The following is a 21,154-nucleotide window of genomic DNA, read 5'->3' as shown; positions in this document are numbered from 1 at the left end:
CAGTACTCCCGCACATTGGCTAACCGGGCTATCTGCATTGTGTCCCGCAACCCGCCAACCCCTCTTTTCGCTACTGCTACTCTCTGTTCATCATATATGCATAGTCACTTTAACCATATCTACATGTACATACTACCTCAATCAGCCTGACTAACCGGTGTCTGTATGTAGCCTCGCTACTTTTATAGCCTTGCTACTGTATATAGCCTCGCTGCTGTTATTTTTCACTGTCTTTTTACTGTTGTTTTTATTTCTTTACTTACCTATTGTTCACCTAATACCTTTTTTGCACTATTGGTTAGAGCCTGTAAGTAAGCATTTCACTGTAAGGTCCACACCTGTTGTATTCGGGCGTACGTGACAAATAAACTTTGATTTGATTCCAGCCGTGCCCTCGATGTAGGCTGACACCTCGTCCATAGTGAGGATGGGAGTGTCACTGTAGGACACAATGCCAGAGATCCTCTTCAGCAGTTTGGCCAGGTCAGCAGACACCGTACTCGTCTTGTAGCTGTCAAACTGAGGCAGAGTCTTGGGCTTAAAGTACTGGAACATGAGTTCCACCTGCACGCCATAGAAAAACACAGTTAGTTATGATGATAAGCAAAACATTTATATTGTACTGTTAAAAAAAATCCTAGTACTAACGCACGCATGCACACACTTTTTAAAACTCGCCACCAAAGAGTTTGCCCTAAGATTCAACTCTTCCTAAGTGAAACCCTGGTGATTCCCTCTAGCATGATAAGGGACTAACAGCACAGGCTGGTACAATCTGATGCAGAGGCAGTCAGATAATTAATCTCATTCAAACTCCCTGAAAGTGAATCAATTGCTTTCTTCCTCCTGTATTGACCTGCTCGAGTGGAGTTCCTGGGTCGTATGACTCAGTGGACCAACCAGTAGTTAATTAGTCGGGGGACTGCATTCATTAACTAATGAACCTTGTCCCTTTGGAACAGAGTCTATTCATCATGCAATTACTGCATACAACAGTTACACTACAAACCAATCCCAGTGAGTAAACAACCTAATGTGGAATTGACCGCCACCTAGTGGCCAGTTGAATACATTACATGATCTCTATCAGTTAATCCTCAGAAATGTGAATGGCATTGAAGGATTGACAGTCAGTAATATAACATTAAGAGGGCTGGGTGTTTGACCTGTTGAGCAGAGTGCTCCTCTAGATAGCGGGCCATGATCTTCTTGCTGGGGTAAGCATACAGGCAGTAGAAGCACTGCTCCAAGCCCATCTCCATCTCCTCTTTCTAGGGATGAGTATCCTCCACTTTAGAGGGAGACCGCTCTTTCTTCAGAACACGAACCTGAACCATGAACATGAAGACAACAATGAGGTTAGTTCTATCCTGATTAAACTTTGACAAATACTTTGAAAGACATTAGAAACTAATTCAAACCATATCATAGGAAAACAAAAACAGAGAATTGACTGAGCTGACAGAGGATGTCCACACAATCTCAGCTCTGTTAACCGACTCACATAGCACCTGAACATCTGAGTTGCAGCACCAGGAGCGGTGGCCCAGGTACTCATGGGCCATGTTGAGCAGCATCAGGGAGGAGGGCAGAATGGGGGTGTTAGAGTAATCTGAAGAGAGTCACAGGAAACAACAAGACATTTTAGGGCTTCCAGCATAGATTTAAATAGGGCATTATAGCAGTTATGAATAGGATGGACTTCACCACCACCACATACACATATAGATATATATACACATACATACACACAAAAGTATGTGGACACCCCTTCAAATTAGTTGATTCAGCTATTTCAGCCAGCTATTTCAGCCACCCTCGTTACTGACAGATAGACAGGTATATAAAATCGAGCAGCCGCACACAAGCCTAAGATCACCATACACAATGCCAAGAGTCGGCTGGAGTGGTGTAAAGCTCGCCGCCATTGGACTCTGGAGCAGTGGAAACGCGTTCTCTGGAGTGATAAAGTGCATTGGAGAGGTTGTACCCACTGTGAATATTAAAACCTCCCCTAACCAGAAACCGTGGCTAGATGGCAGCATTCATGCAAAACAAAGCGCGAACCACCGCATTTAACGGCCCGGACACGAGACGTATGTGGCAGTGTATACAGGCAATTAAGGACTACAAAAAGAAAACCAGCCACGTCACAGATACAGACGTCTTGCTTCCAGACAAACTAAACACCTTCTTTGCCCGCTTTGAGGATAATAGTGCCACCGATGCAGCCCACTACCAAGGACTGCGGCCCCCTCCTCTCCTTCTCCATGGCCCACATGAGTAAGACATTTAAATGTGTTAACCCTCGCAAGGCTGCCGGCCCAGACGGCATCCCTAGCTGCGTCCTCAAAGCACGCGCAGACCAGCTGGCTGGAGTGTTTACAGACATATTCAATCGCTCTCTATCCCAGTCTGCTGTCCCCACATGCTTCAAGATGGCCACCATTGTTCATGTACCCAAGAAAGCAAAGGTAACTGAACTAGATGACTATCATCCCGTAGCACTCACTTGTTATCATGAAGTGTTTTGAGGCTAGTTAAGGATCATATCACCTCTACCTTACCTGACACCCTAGACCCACTTCAATTTGCTTACTGTCCCAATAGATCCACAGACAATGCAATCGCCATCACACTGCCCTATCCCATCTGGACAAGAGGAATACCCATGTAAGAATGCTGTTCATTGACGACAGCTCAGCATTCAACACCATGGTACCCTCCAAGCTCATCATTAAGCTTGAGGCCCTGGGTCTCAACCCCGCCCTGTGAAATTGGGTCCTGGACTTTCTGACGGGCCGCCCCCAGGTGGTGAAGGTAGGAAACAACACCTCAGCTCCCTCCTGTACTCCCTGTTCACCCATGACTGCGTGGCCATGCACGCCTCCAACTCAATCATCAAGTTTGCAGACGACACAACAGTAGTGGGCTTGATTACCAACAACGACGAGACAGCCTACAGGGAGGTGGTGAGGGCACTCAGAGTGTGATGTCAGGAAAACTCCGTCAACAAAACAAAAATGATCGTGGACTTCAGGAAACAGCAGAGGGATCACCCCATCCACATCGACGGGACAGCAGTGGAGAAAGTGGAAAGTTTTAAGTTCCTCGGCGTACACATCACAGACAAACTGAAATGGTCCACCCACACAGACAGTGTGGAAAAGGTGCAACAGCACCTATTCAACCTCAGGAGGTTGAAGAAATTTGGCTTGTCACCTAAAACCCTAAAACTTTTACAGATGCACAATTGAGAGCATCCTTTCGGGCTGCCTGGTACGGCAACTACACTGCCCTCACCTGCAAGGCTCCTCAGAGGGTGGTGCGGTCTGCACAACGCATCACCGGGGGCAAACTACCTGCCCTCCAGGACACCTACAGCACCCGATGTCACAGGAAGGCCAAAAAGATCATCAAGGACATTAACCACCCGAGCCACTGCCTGTTCACCCCCCCACTGCCTGTTCATCCAGAAGGCGAGGTCAGTACAGGTGCATCAAAGCTGGGACCGAGAGACTGAAAAACAGCTTCTATCTCAAGGCCATCAGACTGTTAAAAAGCCATCACTAACACAGAGATGCTGCTGCCTACATACAGACTCAAATCATTGGCCACTTTAGTAAATGGATCACTAGTCACTTTACACAATGCACTCTAAATAATTCCACTTCAATACTGTTTACACATCTTACATTACTCATCTCATATGTATATACTGTATTTTATACCATCTATTGCATCTTGCATATGCCGCTCGGTCATCGCTCATCCATATATTTCTATGTACATATTCTTATTCCATCCCTTTAGATTTGTGTGTATTAGGTAGTTGTTGTGGAATTGTTAGATTACTTGTTAGATATTACTGCACTGTCGGAAGTAGAGCATTTTGCTACACTCGCATTAACATCTGCTAACCATGTTTATGTGACCAATAACATTTGATTTGATTATTTTTAATCACGCTTCACCATCTGGCAGTCCGATCGCCGAATCTAGGTTTGGCGGATGCCAGGAGTACACTACCTGCCCCAATAAATAGTGCCAACTGTAAAGTTTGGTGGAGAAGGAATAATGGTCTGGGGCTGTTTTTCATGGTTCGGACTAGGTCCCTTAGTTCCAGTGAAGGGAAATCTTAACGCTACAGCATACAATGACATTGTAGACGATTCTGTGCTTCCAACTTTGTGGCAACAGTTTGGGGAAGGCCTTTCCTGTTTCAACATGACATTGCCCCTGTGCACAAAGCGAGGTTCATACAGAAATGGTTTGTCGAGATTGGTGAAGAACAACTTGACTAGCCTGCACAGAGCCTTAACCTCAACCCCAACGAACACCTTTGGGATGAATTGGAATGCCGACTGTGAGCCAGGCTAATCGCTCAACATCAGTGCCCGAACTCACTAATGCTTGTGGCTGAATGGAAGCAAGTCCCTGTAGCAATGTTCAAACATCTAGGGGAAAGCCTTCCCAGAAGAGTGGAGGCTGTTATAGCAGCAAAGGCGGGACCAAGTCCATATTAATGCCCATGATTTTGGAATGAGATGTTCGATGAGCAGTGTCCACATACATTTGGTCATGTAATGTGCCTTCATCATCCCCTATGAATATATGTGCTAGCGAAGCAGGCAGTTGAAGGCAGCCTCCTCGTGCTTGATGATGTGGTGCAGGAGAATCCAGGGCAGGGCTGAGCTGGACACAGCACACATTTATATATCATTTTCTGTTTCCAAACACACTCTGTGTCTACCAGGTATATTAGTGTGAATGTTGACCCGGATGAGGTTGTTGGCCAGCTGGACCATGCTGGTGTAGTGGTTGATGTTGCTCAGGAGCTGAGGGTCCTCTGTGAAGCAGACCTCAAAGCCTCCCAACAGCGTTGTGATGGTAGAGAACCACTCCTCCTTTGCCGTGTGAGAGCTGACTGGGACAGAGTTGAGCTGCTGCAGGGCTTCGTTCAGGGCAACCTCGGTGAACTCCAGACACTGACGGTAGTCCTTCAGTTTCAACAGGGTGTTCTGGGGCAGAGACGCCAGGAAAAGAGGAAAAATGTCATCATGGTACATATTGTACATTTAATACTGCTTTCCTACGTTGGTACTACACTGATTAGTAAAGAGAAAGACTTGTTGAAACTAAAAGAACCAAATAAAGACAAATACTACAGTACATCTACAAAATGATCTATTGCTGTATTAATCCAGAAGGTAAACTGCAACAGCAGCAGCTGGACAAACTCCAGAGGCTTGACCCGCCCAGAGCCATAACTGAGGGTGGGCTGCAGCAGCCGCACCACAGACTCATAGTCCCTAGACTCAGACGCTGGATCTCCGCCAGGGACTGACAATGCTCCAGAGACACCAGCTTCTTATCAATCTGTCCATGCAATGGGGAGAAGGGAACGCTTTCTGATGAACCAGACAACTCAAAACCACAGGGGAACTACACGCTCTAATGGGATGGTTGAGGGCCAGGTGCATGTTATTCAAATAGACTATTTGTGCTATAGTTTTACTGTTCAGCCCTTACACTGACCTCCTCCACCGAGATGGCTGCATCTGCACGCAGGTTGGGCAGGTAGATGGTGTACCTTTCCTCCTCTGTGGTCCGTGCGTGAATCTCTGCAGCATGCCTGCACACATATCATAGCTCTCCAGGGCCTGGTCCAGGTCTCCCTGTGAGATGACACAAGCACACAAAGCACGTCTTAGGTTATGGATTACACATGTCAATAGAAAATGTAGATCAGATTGATTTGTCTTAATCATTGAAACCAATATGTGAGATGTATGAGGAAAGAGGTCAACTCAGTATCATACTAGAAACAAATATTCAAGTGTTATGGTAAATAGTCAAGGAAACATGGGTAAATTATGATGCAGGATGAATGTGAAGGTTACTTGCAGGGCCAAGAAGCATGCCTTGAGCAAGGAAACACGCTCCACCACAGCCACCCAGTTTTCCTCAAACAGGTTCCCCAGCTGTAACAGGTCCCCCTCAGAGTGCTGCCCTGGGAACTCACACCAACACTGCTCTGGCCCCCACTGCACTTTCTTGGGCACCCTTCACAATAAAAACACAGAAAGGAATATACCAATATGGTTCATGTAAAAGAAAGAAACCAACAGAAAACTGTATTTCATAAAGAATACCAAAGTACACCAATGTGTTTGACACGTACCATTCTTGCCTTTGCTGTGAGACCACTGCTCCAACTGAATCTCCATACATGATAGGCTTATCAGCGACATTTCCTGCATAAAGCACCAATCACAACTCTTTTACAGACAGCTTGACATTCACATTAGGTGGAATGTAAAAAACACAGGCAGAGATGTAAGTTTTTCAATTAAAAACGCTGTCAATAAAGTAATAAATCAGAAGAGTCAGAATAGATGTTCTATACCCATTTGTGTTGATTACTGCAGTTGCGGAGTAGAGGGTTGGGCCGGCCACTACTGTGCTTCCTCCAACTATGATACACCTCCTGCACCACTGCAGTCAGCCCACGAGGCCACTCCTCCATGAACCTCTGACCCACCGCTTTCAGATAGCGCATCGTCATCTCTAATATCCCACCGTTGCTCATATTATTGATCAGGAAGTTGTGGACATCCTGTTGTTCTGGGGATGAGGAAAGAGTAAGACAATGTAAATCCCATGAGATGTTTGACATCCCGACTCTGCATTTCAGTCAGAGAATTGTGTAAATGTTGCAGATGGGGATCTGTGAAACTCACTCCACTTGCGCTGCTGAATAGCTAGCTTTTCAGGGAGACGAATGGGTAAGACGCTTCAGGAGGGGGATCACATGATGCAGTTTGTGAGGCAGAGGTCCTGGGTTCGAGCCTCAGTATAAACCGAATAAGGAGGAAGCTGTACTCGCTAAGCAAGCAGCGTGACATCATTTACATAAGACATGTACCTGATTCCATGTATTCAGTAGTCTGAAAGGCATGCAGCTTGTGCCATGGAGCAGCTGGAAGTCCTGCTTGATTTCACACTGGGCCTCCAGGTTACTCAGGCTCTCGTCATCATCCTCAAGGTCAAACTTCTTCAGTCTGAGTGGAACGGAAGAACCTAGTTATCATCCGATAAGAATATATACTTGCAATGTGTTGGCAGTGTCTCCGCTTTCCTCCATTATGTGTCTCCTCTCAGGGGCCTTCTTCACATTCTTCTTTTCAGTGAGCAAGGTTTCCATAGCTGTGAGGGCACAAATTGATCCTTAAACAATAAAACGCATTATCAGAGTATACAATAAACCGGTCAATTTGATGTTATCTAAATGGTTTCATGCTTGCAAATCAATGGAATTGACATGCTAAACTAGATGAAAAGAAGCTACTGACCAACAGAGGGGGCTGTAGTTTGTGTTATCTGAACCAGAGGACTGGGCTGGGACAGTGCTGATGGCTCAGGGACAGGGAGTGGAGGCAGGGAGATGCTGGGGCTGCTGCTGGGGATGGTCTTGATCTCACTGACAGGAGGAGGGCAGGGCTCAGGAGGCAAGGCCTGGAGGCAGTTGGGGTTGCGGTACTGGGACAGGTTGATCCTGCGGCCCAGGCTTGGGCATGGCGGCTCGCAGGTGGTCTGATGTCTGTACATGGCAAGGAGGCTCTCTCCCACATTCTAACACCTGAGAATAAGTCCAAAATGTTTTTAGTCAATTAAAACAATACATTCTTACCCTTAATCACAATGAACAGCAAGCGAGTCAACTGCAAAAAAACAAATGCGTGTTTGAATATTAACAGCAACTGTCTCCCATGAAACTACAAGGGGGGGGGGTAAATGTGAAGACTCACGAGAAACAGAGGATAGTTTGTACCAGCACCAGGTCTGAGTTCCTGGGCAGAGAGAGCCTGTCTGCACCGTCACAGATCCATTGCCTCCTCCACAATGGCCTGGGTCTCCTCCACATAGTGAATGGACATGTCACTGCAGATGGAGCATGAGGTCAAGATCAAGACCATGTGGACGGTTGAATGATAGCACACATTTATGATAAGTAGACAGGTGGATAGAAGTAGGGCCGTACCACTTCAGTAGCATTTGCACGGAGTCCCTCTTGAAACAAGGCTGCTCTTCAAAGATATTTTCCTTCAACACCAGCCCTTTGGTGTAACAATGATCCTTTTCCAGGGCTTTGCTGATGAAATACAAACAGCCTGGAAAATATTATGATAGATAGTTAGGTAACACTTTACTTGGATAGTCCGGAAAGTCCATCTATAGATGCTCTACAGACGGTCATACTATCAACAAACTATCTGTTTATAAGCAACTACTTGCTAAGGTTAGGTTTAGAATAAGGGTTAGGGAAAAGGCGTCCGCATGCTTTCCAGACGAAACAGTTCAGAAGAGTTTGTGCATATATTATGACATTGTGACATTTCTTTGCTCGTTTTGGACTTTGGTAACGGTTGTTCGGGCACACCGTTTTTTCTTGAGGCAAACCGAAGTCAGTAGCAGAAGTCTACGCCCCATCGTCGGTGATAGTCGAGAGACGACTCATTTTCATACACATTATTTCATTAAGAAATACTGCTCCAAACATCTTTGTTAGATATAAAATTGCACGACTAAGATCTCCTCTGCAAAAACGAGAGTTATCTTAGATTAATTCAGACTATTTTGTATACTGGCTACGGCATCTCAAAATGGACAAACAGTGCTATTGCCACTTTTTTCTCGTTTTTTCAAGCAAATGTCTTTTAAGTGAGTATGAGAGCACACTTGTTCAGTTCGCCTAGCCGCCAGCCGAACTGAAGCATGCAGATGCCTTAAGGGTTAAGGTTAACTTTAGGACTAGGGTTAATAGATAGTAGAGGTCGACCAATTCTGATTTTTCAACGCCGATACCGATTATTGGAGGACCAAAAAAGCCGATACCGATTAATCAGCCGATTTATATATATTTATATTTGTAATAATGACAATTACAACAATACTGAATGAACAATGAACACTTATTTTAACTTAATATAATACATAATTAAAATCTATTTGGTTTCAAATAAATAATGAAACATGTTCAATTTGGTTTAAATAATGAAAAAACACAGTGTTGGAGAAGAACGTAAAAGTGCAATATGTGCCATGTAAAAAAGCTGACGTTTAAGTTCCTTGCTCAGAACATGAGAACATATAAAAGCTGGTGGTTCAATATTACCAGTTCTTCAATATTCCCAGTTAAGAAGTTTTAGGCTGTAGTTATTATAGGAATTATGACGCGGACTATATCTCTCTATACCATTTGTATTTCATATACCTTTGACTATTGGATGTTCTTATAGGCACTTTAGTGTTGCCAGTCTAATCTCAGGAGTTGATAGGCTTGAAGTCATAAACAGCAATGTGCATCAAGCATTGCTAAGAGCTGCTGGCAAACGCAGTAAAGTGCTGTTTGAATGAATGCTTACGAACCTGCTGCTGCCTACCACCGCTCAGTCAGACTGCTCTATCAAATATCAAATCATTGAGATTATTATAATATAATAAACACACAGAAATACGAGCTTTTGGTCATTAATATGGTCAAATCCAGAAACTTTCATTTCGAAAACAAAACGTTTATTCTTTCAGTGAAATACGGAACCGTTCCGTATTTTATCGAATGGGTGGCAACCCTAAGTCTAAATATTGCTGTTACATTGCACAACCTTCAATGTTATGTCATAACTATGTAAAATTCTGGCAAATTAATTACTGCCTTTGTAAGGAAGAAATGGTCGCATATACCCAACTCTGCTTGCACTGAACACAAGAGAAGTGACACAATTTCCCTAGTTAATATTGCCTGCTAACATGAATTTGTTTTAACTAAATATGCAGGTTTAAAACATTATACTTCTGTGTATTGATTTTAAGAAATGCACAAATGTACCGGACCATAAACATCAATGCAACGATTGTTCTTTTTTCGCGAATGCGCTTTTGTTAAATCATAAATCATCACCCGTTTGGCGAAGTTGAAGTAGGCTGTGATTCGATGATAAATCAACAGGCGCCACATTGATTATATGCAATGCAGGACAAACTATTTAGCCTAGTAATATCATCAACCATGTGTAGTTAACTAGTGATTATGTGAAGATTGATCGGCCATGCCGATTAATTGGTCGACCTCTAATAGAGTTAGTTGAAATGTTACTGATAGTCTGTAGAGCAAATAAAGTGTTATTGATAATTATTTCCCCCTCATTTTTGCACACCTGGACCTCTCATTAACATCATTAGTTCATCCTTGGGCTCCTGAGTGGCACAGCGGTCTAAGGCACTGCATCTCAGTGCTAGAGGTGTCACTACAGACCCTGGTTCGAGGCTGTATCAGGCTGTATCATCACCGGCCGTGATTGGGAGTCCCACAGGGCGGCGCACAATTGGCCCAGCGTCGTCCGGTTTAGGCCGTCATTGTAAATAATATTTTGTTCTTAACTGACTTGCGTAGTTAAATAAAGGTTAAATAAATAAAACATGTAAATCCTTTACATAGTGACAGAGGAACGACTCACAGCTGTAGTCACTGAGTATGTAGACAACAGTAATGACGTTGTCCAGACAGGGCCAGTGGTCGGGGTTACATTGCAGACCCTCCTCAAAGGCATGCCGCGCCAATGGAATGCGCAGCAGTCGCACAGCCACCTGACCAATCTTGTACCATATGTTCACATCTGTGGAATCCAGCATCACAGCCTATGAGAAAACATATACCTTCAAGTCACACTTGAACAAACTTATTTTGTTTACCACAAAAATGTTGCTTAACAAGTCTCTTCTTCCTACTTGTGTCCTTTAGTAGTGGTTTCTGTGCAGCAATTCAACCATGAAGGCCTGATTCACGCACTCCTCTGAACAGTTGACGTTGAGATGTGTATGTTACTTGAACTCTGTGAAGCATTTATTTGGGCTGCAATTTCTGAGGCTGGTAACTCTAATTAACTTATCCTCTGTAGCAGAGGTAACTCTGGGTCTTCCTTTCCTGTGGCCGTCCTCATGAGAGCCAGTTTTATCATAGTGCTTGATGGTTTTTCTGACTGCATTTGAAGAAACTTAAAAAGTAATGATAGACTGTCGTTTCTCTTTGCTTATTTGAGCTGTTCTTGCCATAATATGATATTTTACCAAATAGGGCTATCTTCTGTATACCCCCCCCCCACCTTGTCACAACACAACTGATTGGCTCAAACGCATTAAGGAAAGACATTCCACAAATTAACTTTTAACAAGGCCCAAGTGTTAATTGAAATGCATTCCAGGTGACTACCTCATGAAGCTGGTTGAGAGAATGCCAAGGGTGTGCAAAGCTGTCATCAAGGCAAAGGCTAGATACTTTGAAGAATCTCATATAAAATATATTTTGATTTGATTAACACTTTTTTGGGCTACTACATGATTCCATGTGTTATTTCATAGTTTTGACGTCTTCACTATTATTCTACAATGTTGAAAATAGTAAAAATAAAGAAAAACCCTGAGGTGTGGTGTCCAAACTTTAGACTGGTACTGTATGTCCTTGTACCGATTATTTTTAAGTTAGTCATAATGACGTAGCCTACATGCAGAAAGTAAACCACCTAGTGGGTCAATTTCCACAACAACTAAGAGCATTGAAGCGTGAGGCTCAACTTCTCCACTTTTTTGGTGCGCTGGCTACAACGCTGTGAACAGTGTGAAGCGAACCCATGCATATCTGCAGATACTGTGTGTGACTGTATGAGCGCGAAGTCTTGCATCTCGCTCATCTCAATAACTATAATAATAATAATATTTATTTAACTAGCTGAGCCAGTTTTTTTAATCGCACACAAAAGTTATAAGGATAATTTAGTAGCTTGTGACGTCAGTGATCTTTAGGTCGGAAAGTGGGAGCTCTAGGAAGATGGCCGAGTTTCCAACTTGGAATTCTGAGTTGAATGACCTTTCAAAGCAATTTTTCCCAGTCAGAGCTCGTTTTTCCAAGTCCCCAGTTGTCTTGAACACACTGAAGTCAGTTGCCGCAAGTTCCAAGTTGTCTTGAATGTGGCACAAGTCTACATAAATCTCCCATTAGATGCCATCTTAACCAACTTCCTGGGATTCAAATGCACTATTGATGTCACGTTCACCTCATGTCAGAATCTGTGTGCGAGTTCAAATTAATGTAAGTTATTTGCGTAGAGCTTCCTATTGGCTGATTCTGGTACCTCCCAAGTGGGAAACTCGGGATCCGACTCTTCCAACTAGGTTAGCAAGTCGGAAATTTCAGAGTTTCCGACACAACGTGAATGCAGCATTATTATTCATATACTGTAGGAATGAATGGTGTCACGTGATCGATGGCTTTGTCCATTCATTTATACAGTCATTGTGATAACCCTATGAATCATGGTAGCTAGCGATACCCTGAACCATTGCCGCGTTCAAATCTCAGACTTCTGACTTCAGTGCATTCAAGACAACTGGGAACTGAACAAAAAAAAACAGCTCATCCAACTTGGAATTCCAAGTCGGAAACTCTGGTATCTTTATAGAGCTCCGACTTGAAGATCACTGATGCTATGATTTGACCCCAAAAAAGTGTGTGCTTTCAAGACAAATGGGAACTCAGGGGGGAAAAAATTGTGCTTGTGGTGCGTTCAAAACAACTGGGAACTCTGAAAAATACGAGGGCAAATCATGACATCTGTGATCTTCAGGTCGGAAAGTCTGAGCTCTAGAAACAGGCCCGAGTTCCCGAGTTGGAATTCCGAGTTGGGTGACCATTCAAAACGATTTTTCCCGGTCGGACCTCATTTTCTTCAGAGTTCACAGTTGTCTTGAACGCACTGAAGTCAGGGAATTCCGAGTTCCCAGTTGTTTTGAACGCGGCATTTCCAGACAAATGGAAACTCAGGAAAACCTTTGGTCATATCATTATGTCAGTGATCTTCAGGTCAGAAAGTAGGAACTCTAAAAAGGAAGTGTGCGCTTCCAACTTGGAATTCCGAATAGGATGACCATTAAAAAAAAAAATCCCAGTCGGGCTCGTTTTTAGAGGGGAGTTCCCAGTTGTCTTGATCGCACTGAAGTCTGAGATTTCCCAGTTGTTTTGAACACACACGTATCTGGGCAGAGGACATGATGAATCTTCTCTCCAGACTCCTAATATTGATAGCACAGATAGAACAATGAGAAAGATATTTCACCTGATGTATAAATGTGAAGCATCCACTTGGCGTTTCTACTCATTCGCAAATATGGTAGTGAGAGGAAGCCCAGTGGCCCCGGCGCCTTTACTCAAAAAAGACAAATATACAAAGAAAATCACGAGCCCACAAAGACGGACCGAATTACAACAAACAATCACTCACAAACACAACATGGGGAACAGATGTCAGGATACTATAGAAGTGCAGGAGGGGTGAAGTCAGACGCAGGAGACCAAAGGTACATGTAGCACGTTTAATAGATGCCAAGTCAAAAAATGCCGAACACTAGGCAGGGAACAAGGAATCCAAATAGGGCAAAATACACCAGAACTGAGTCGGGACACAGCCCAGGGAAAACCGTCCTTGCAACGAAATACAGCAGAGAAAAAACAATCCCCAAACCCCACGACAGAAAACACAAACAATCCCGCACAAACCTAAACCTAGAACGACAGACTAAATACCCCCACTAACGAACTAACTCATAACAGGTGCTCACACAAAACAGACATCACCAAACTAAAATGAAAAGGGGATCGGTGGCAGCTAGTTGTCACGTCCTGACCAGTAAAGGGGGTTATTTGTTATTGTAGTTTGGTCAGGGCGTTGCAGGGGATGTTTGTTTTATGTGTTTTGGGGTTTTTGGTTTATGTTCTATATTAATATATTTCTATGTTTATTCTAGTGTGTCTATTTCTATGTTTAGTTTCTTGGGTTGACCTTCAATTGGAGGTAGCTGTTCCTCGTTGCCTCTAATTGAAGGTCCTATTTAGTAGGGGTGTTTTTTCCTGTGTTTTGTGGGTGGTTGTTTCCTGTTTTGTGTATGTTGTAACTGACAGGACTGTTTACGGTCGTTTTGTTGTTTGTTTGATTTTGTGTTAAATAAAAGTAAATATGAGCACGTCACACGCCGCGTCTTGGTCCCCATTAGACGACCCGTGTTCCACTAGTAGGCAGGCGATGACGACCGCCGAGCATCGCCCGAACTGGGAGAGGAGCCACCTTCCGTAGACGTTGTGACAGTATCCCCCCCTGACGCACGGCTCCCACAGCACGCCGACGCCGGCCTCGAGGACGACCCAGAGGGCGAGGCGCAGGGCAATCCGGATGGAGGCTGTGGAACTCCCGCAACAGTGATGGGTCCAGGATGTCCTCCACCGGTACCCAGCACCTCTCCACCGGACCGTACCCCTCCCAGTCCACGAGGTACTGCAGGCCCCCTACCCGGCGCCTGGAGTCCAAGATGGAACGCACTGTGTACGCCGGGGCCCCCCCAATGTCCAGGGGCTGCCGAGGCACCTCCTGCACCTCAACGTCCTGCAGTGGACCAGCTACCACCGGCCTGAGGAGAAACACATGAAACGAGGGGTTAATACGGTAATAAGAGGGGAGCTGTAACCTATAACACACCTCGTTTATCCTCCTCAGGACTTTAAATGGCCCCACAAATCGCGGACCCAGCTTCCGGCAGGGCAGGCGGAGGGGCAGGTTCCGGGTCGAGAGCCAGACCCTGTCCCCCGGTGTGAACACGGGGGCCTCACTGCGGCGGCAGTCAGCGCTCTCCTTTTGCCGTCCACCAGCCCGTTTAAGGGATTCCTGGACGGCGCTCCAGGTCTCCTTTGAGCGCTGCACCCAGTCTTCCACCGCAGGAGCCTCAGTCTGGCTCTGATACCAGGGCACCAGGACCGGCTGGTAACCCAACACACACTGAAAGGGCGACAGGTTAGTAGAGAAGTGGTGGAGAGAGTTCTGCACCATCTCGGCCCATGGCACGAACCTCGCCCACTCTCCCGGCAGAAACCTGCCCACATCCTGATTAATTCTCTCCACCTGCCCATTACTCTCGGGGTGAAAACCTGAGGTCAAACTGACCGAAACCCCCAGTCGCTCCATAAACGCCCTCCACACCCGGGATGTAAACTGGGGACCCCGATCAGAGACGATGTCCTCAGGCACCCCGTAGTGCCGGAAGACGTGAGTAAACGGGGCCTCCGCGGTCTGTAGGGCCGTAGGAAGACCAGGCAAAGGGAGTAGACGGCAGGACTTAGAGAACCGATCCACAACGACCAGGATCGTGGTGTTCCCCTGAGACGGCGGGAGATCGGTGAGGAAATCCACCGACAGGTGGGACCACGGCCGCTGTGGAACGGGGAGGGGCTGTAGTTTCCCTCTAGGCAGGTGTCTAGGAGCCTTACATTGGCGCACACCGAACAGGAAGAGACATAGAACCTCATGTCCTTCGCCAATGTGGGCCACCAGTACTTCCCTCTAAGACCCAGCACCGTCCGCTCAATCCCTGGATGACCCGAGGAGGGTAGCGTGTGCGACCACCTGATCAATCGGTCACGGACGCCGAGCGGGACGTACTTCTGACCCGCAGGACACTGAGGTGGAGTAGGTTCTGACTGTAACGTCCGCTCGATGTACGCGTCCACCTCCCAGACCACCAGTGCCACCAGACAGGAGGCCGGAAGTATGGGAGTGGGGTCGATGGACCGTTCCTCGGTATCGTAGAGACGAGACAGTGCGTCGGCCTTAGTGTTTCGGGAACCTGGTATATACGAGATAGTAAACTGGAATCTCGTGAAAAACATAGCCCACCTAGCTTGACGAGGGTTCAGTCTCCTCGCCGCCCGGATGTACTCCAGATTACGGTGGTCAGTCCAGATGAGAAAAGGGTGTTGCGCCCCCTCAAGCCAATGTCTCCACACCTTCAGGGCCCTTACCACAGCCAGCAACTCACTGTCCCCCACATCATAGTTACGCTCCGCCGGACTCAGCTTCTTCGAAAAGAAAGCGCAGGGGCGAAGCTTCGGGGGCGCGCCCGAGCACTGTGACAGCACGGCTCCAACCCCAGCCTCGGACGCGTCCACCTCCACTATGAATGGCAAAGAGGGGTCCGGATGCGCCAGCACAGGAGCATCGGTAAACAGAGTCTTCAGCCGACCAAAAGCTCTGTCCGCCTCCGCCGACCACCGCAACCGCACCGGCCCCCCCTTCATCAGTGAGGTAATGGGAGCCGCCACCTGCCCAAAGCCCCGGATAAACCTCCGGTAGTAATTGGCAAACCCTAAGAACCGCTGCACCTCCTTAACCGTGGTCGGAGTCGGCCAATTACGCACGGCCGAAATGCGGTCACATTCCATCACCACCCCGGATGTGGAAATGCGATACCCCAGAAAGAGACGGCTTGTTTGGAGAACACACATTTCTCGGCCTTGACGTACAGGTCATGCTCCAACAGTCGCCCAAGCACTTTACGCACTAGAGACACATGCGCAGCGTGTGTGGTGGAGTAGATCAGAATGTCATCGATGTACACCACCACACCCTGACCTAGCAGGTCCCAGAGAATCTCGTCTACAAAGGATTGGAAGACGGCTGGAGCATTCTTCAACCCATATGGCATGACGAGGTACTCATACTGGCCAGATGTGGTACTAAATGCGGTTTTCCACTCGTCCCCATCTCGGATACGCACCAAATTGTACGCGCTCCTGAGATCCAGTTTTGTGAAGAAGTGTGCCCTGTGAAATGACTCCACCGCCGTAGCGATGAGAGGTAGTGGGTAACTGAAACCCACAGTGATGGAATTTAGACCTCTATAGTCAATGCACAGACGCAAACCTCCCTCCTTCTTCTTCACAAAAAAGAAGCTCGAGGAGACAGGTGATTTGGATGGCCGAATGTATCCCTGCCTCAAGGACTCAGTGACGTATGTCTCCATAGCCACCGTCTCCTCCTGAGACAGGGGATACACGTGACTCCTGGGAAGTGCAGCGTTAACCTGGAGGTTTATCGCACAATCTCATCGTCGATGAGGTGGTAATAGAGTCGCCTTCGTTTTACTGAAGGCGATAGCCAAATCGGCATATTCTGAGGGAATGCGCACGGTAGAGACTTGATCTGGACTCTCCACCATAGTCGCACTGATGGAAACCCCTACACATCTGCCTGAGCACTCCTTCGACCACCCCTTAAGAGCCCTCTGTCTCCACGAAATCTTAGGATTGTGATTGGCCAGCCAGGGAATCCCCAGCACCACCGGAAACGCAGGGGAATCAATGAGGAAGAGGCTAATCTGCTCCTCATGACCCCCCCGCATTACCATGACCAGTGGAACTGTGGCCTCCCTGACCAGCCCTGACCCAAGTGGTCAACAGTCTAAGGCGTGCACGGGGAAGGGTTGGTCCAACTGAACCAAAGGAATCCCTAACTTAGTTGCGACCCCACGGTCCATAAAACTCCCAGCCGCGCCTGAATCGACTAGCGCCTTATGCTGGGAATGAGGGGAAAACTCAGGGAAAGAAACCACTACATGCATGTGGCCGACAGGGGGCTCTGGGTGAGGCTGGTGCTGACTCACCTGAGGTGTCGGAGTAGTGCTCTGCCTGCCCTCTTGACTCCCGGACGAGCTTCTCCAGCACCGGTCGGCAGTGTGTCCTCTCTGACCACAGTGGGCACAGGAGAAGACTCCCCCTCCAGTCTTCCTAGCTGCAGCACCCCCTATCTCCATGGGCATTGGAGCAGGAGTGCTGGGAGGTGGAATGAACAGGGCCCGATCGGGACGCCCACGGGCAGCCAGCAAGTTGTCCAATCTGATGGACAGATCTATGAGTTGGTCCAGTGTCATGGTAGTGTCCCTACATGCCAGCTCCCGGCGGACGTCCTCTCTCAGACTACACCGATAATGATCCATCAGGGCCCTTTCATTCCACCCCGCTCCAGCGGCCAGGGTCCGGAACTCCAGCGCGAAGTCCTGCGCACTCCTCGTCTCCTGTCTCAAATGGAACAGCCGCTCACCCGCCGCTTTGCCCTCCGGTGGATGATCGAACACAGCACGGAAGCGGCGGGTGAACTCTGGGTAATGGTCCCTTGCAGAGTCCGGACCCTCCCAGATGACGTTGGCCCATTCTAGGGCTTTCCCCGTGAGACAGGAGACGAGGACGCTGACGCTTTCCTCTCCCGAGGGAGTAGGGCGAACGGTCGCCAGGTAAAGCTCCAACTGGAGCAGGAACCCCTTACACCCAGTGGCCGTCCCATCGTACTCCCCCGGGAGCGCGAGCTTAATCCCGCTGGGGCTGGGCGCCGTCGGCGCTGGTAGGGGCGCAGGTTGTAGGACAGCTGCAGATGTGGTGGGGGGAGCGCTTCTCTCCCAGCTCTCCATTCGCGCCAACACTTGGTCCATGGTTAAATAATAAACAAGTAATTAGTTGAGTGAAGCCAGGTGTGTAAGACAAAGACAGAACAAATGGAAAATGAAAAATGGATCGGCGGTGGCTAGAAAGCCGGTGACGTCGACTGCCGAACGCCGCCCAAACAAGGCGTCCGACTTCGGCAGAAGTAGTGACAGTTGCACTCATGACATGCGGCACTTTGGGTTGGACACCCTCCTGTCTCAATCAATAAGAGATTAAGATTTGAAATAGACAAGATGGCGGCGTACACATTGTTGGATTACTTCATGGAGCAAAACATGTATTTAATTACATTGAGCTGAGCCCAGCTCAATGCTGATTGGTTAATTGTTTTATAATTTTTTATCAAGGGTGGCTAAATACTTGCTGGCATCAATCAATCAAATGCTACGGCCTCAAGATGTTATACTCTTTTGGTCCAGACAGCATCAGATACATGGGCTACACATACTAGGACAGAGGTGCACTGTTTCCCTCGCTCAGATGATTTCTCAGGTGAGATTCAGCCACTTGCTAATTGCCGTAAAATTACGAAAACAAAGAGCGAGACGAAAGAGAAATTAATGATTTTATAATTTGTATTTTTTTATTGGTCAAATATTTGGGGAAGTCTGACTTCCCTTGGCACCCATGAATACACGCCACTGTTGGTCAGCATGTTAGTCTTGAATGATGGATGCCAAGATATACCAGAGATAAGGGCTGTTTGTGGTTGATTTTCATCCACACAAGTCAAACGGGGTTCACCAGTACGAACAAAATCGCAAACCGCTTTTTTTGTTCAAGCCCTCAATAACTGTTGTCCGCTAATGATGATAATCTCTTTGCATCTGCCAATTTATTGGCTGTCCAGTATCTAGATGACCTTTCCCCAGAGCTTCCTATACAGTTAATTTCTTTCCGTAATGTGTTGAGGCAGGTAACAGAACTGCTGTATTTGAAGCACCACTCGCTTCTGCCCAGTTTCCCTTATGTTGCTATGGCAATCGAGTCGTTTTTTACCATCCCTGTAACTGTCGTTTCTGCGGGAAGATAATTTTCTACACTAAAACTTATAAAGAACTATTGAAGCATTAAAGCTGTACGGCCAATACAGTAAATGCTGTATTGGCCGTACAGCATTTACTGCGATGTGGCCTCTGCAGAAGTAAGAGCATTCATACTAATTGCGCGTTGCAGAGCAGAGCTGTTGTGAAAGAAGTGAGTTTATGCTTATTCAGGACATACTGCGCACACCTACAGTCAATCAATTATGTCAATGCGTAGCTATACAGAGCATTTGTAACAAAATTTGGGAGGGGCACGGCTATGTGGTACGGAGCTTGACTTGGCCAACACAAGCCTCTGGAGGCTCCGTAATTGCGTCACACCCTCCGTATGGAGTCTCTGGACCACATTCCAGATCAAGCATAAATCGACTTTTATGCTCTTGGTCTGATATGTGCTTTTAAACACCTGAGTAAGCTCAACTCATTGCACTGGCGCCGTCGTAGCCTTGACCACAGCATTTGTTCACCGATATCCCCTTACTTTCAATCAGTTAAAAAAAAAATGTTCAATGCCTGAGGCATTTTTTCAGTCAAGAAACAGACACTTAGCTTCCTAGTACATGTGGAAATTAATAAGCTTTATGGAAGAGTTTTCGGGGTGTTACTGTCAAAATGATTTATAAAAATAAAATATCATTACATTCACAACTTTAGCCTGTCTTCATAAAGCTTCCCCAAGCTGTGACCACTGTGTGTAGAGATTGTTTGGCGTGTTTGAGAGGTGGCATGGTATATCTAGTGCCTATTCTGAATACCAGATACAGGAAAATCCACGTTGTTTTTATGAGTAATACATTTTCACAAAAATATCATTACATTCACAACTTTAAAATGTCTTCATAAAGCTTCCTCAAGACATTAACTTTAAATAGATATTAGTAAGAAGTCTGTGAAAGCTGATATGATACAGTATATCTAGTCTAGTCTGAGTAGCCAAAATCCATGTTTTTAGATGATTAAACCATTTGCACACGAATACCATTGCTTTCACAACTTTACACTTTGTTCAAAAGACTTCCCCAACCTGTGACCATCATGTAGAGATTGTTTTGGAGTCTGTAAGAGGTGTTATATCTAGACTAGAGTCTGAGTAGCCAGATAAGTGGGATTTTCCTCTGTGACACCAGTGTAGCAAATTCAGGCGATAGCCCAAATAGGTTTGAGCCCAGGAACGTACACCTGCGAGTCCAGTAGTGCTGTCATTATAAAGCCTACAGTAAGGACTACATATAATGACAAAGGTTTTTAATACTGATACAAATGTTGAGCAAAAGATACATTGATACAAGAATGAGGTTCTCTGCAATGCTCTGGACTCTTACCCAGCTGCATGGGAGTGGCAAAATGGTGCAGTGCTGAGTCATTGTTGGCAAAAGTATACTTGCTCCCTCAATTGCCAGCGCTGTAGTTTCAAGCCTCTGCACTGCAGTCACCTGATGCACTGCTATAGTTTGTTTTTAGGGCTAAAAGTAACATTTCCTACTCATCCTGTTTCAGAAAGACAGACATGCTTCACAGCAAAATGTATGTTTTGTCGTTACAGACTGACCTCATTGCCTTCCCTCTCTCTCCACTGGTTATCCCGCCCCTTACATCTGTCTCTTTTCCTCTCACCCTATCTCTCAATCCCTTTCTTAGCAGCTCAGACTTGGCTGGCTGGCGCTGTCATTGATCCCTGCTGTCAGTGCTTTAAAAAAAGGTTTGCGTCAGTCATTACAGCACTATAAAAGCC

The 21,154-nt window shown here is 46.4% G+C and overlaps 1 pseudogene across 1 annotated transcript in view; it reads right to left on the bottom strand.

The window, feature by feature from the left end:
• The window catches only part of LOC106580214 (calcineurin-binding protein cabin-1-like), a 150,290-nt pseudogene extending 130,520 nt beyond the window's left edge, over positions 1–19,770 (bottom strand). The window contains exons 1-16 of the transcript XR_006761094.1: positions 19,744–19,770; positions 10,521–10,701; positions 8,045–8,174; positions 7,812–7,944; positions 7,356–7,642; positions 6,964–7,083; positions 6,749–6,796; positions 6,410–6,627; positions 6,166–6,257; positions 5,904–6,066; positions 5,539–5,678; positions 5,219–5,379; positions 4,574–5,024; positions 1,497–1,612; positions 1,167–1,328; positions 358–564 (exon numbers count right to left, since the gene is read on the bottom strand). The product of XR_006761094.1 is annotated as a calcineurin-binding protein cabin-1-like (transcript). The remainder of the gene's footprint in view (positions 1–357; positions 565–1,166; positions 1,329–1,496; positions 1,613–4,573; positions 5,025–5,218; positions 5,380–5,538; positions 5,679–5,903; positions 6,067–6,165; positions 6,258–6,409; positions 6,628–6,748; positions 6,797–6,963; positions 7,084–7,355; positions 7,643–7,811; positions 7,945–8,044; positions 8,175–10,520; positions 10,702–19,743) is intronic.
• Between the last annotated feature and the right edge of the window lie 1,384 nt (positions 19,771–21,154).

The sequence above is a fragment of the Salmo salar genome, chromosome ssa20 (assembly GCF_905237065.1).
Source record: "Salmo salar chromosome ssa20, Ssal_v3.1, whole genome shotgun sequence".
In the NCBI taxonomy this organism is placed as follows: Eukaryota; Metazoa; Chordata; class Actinopteri; order Salmoniformes; family Salmonidae; genus Salmo; species Salmo salar.
Note: the sequence above shows the minus strand (reverse complement) of the source record. Positions and strands in the feature narration are given on the sequence as shown.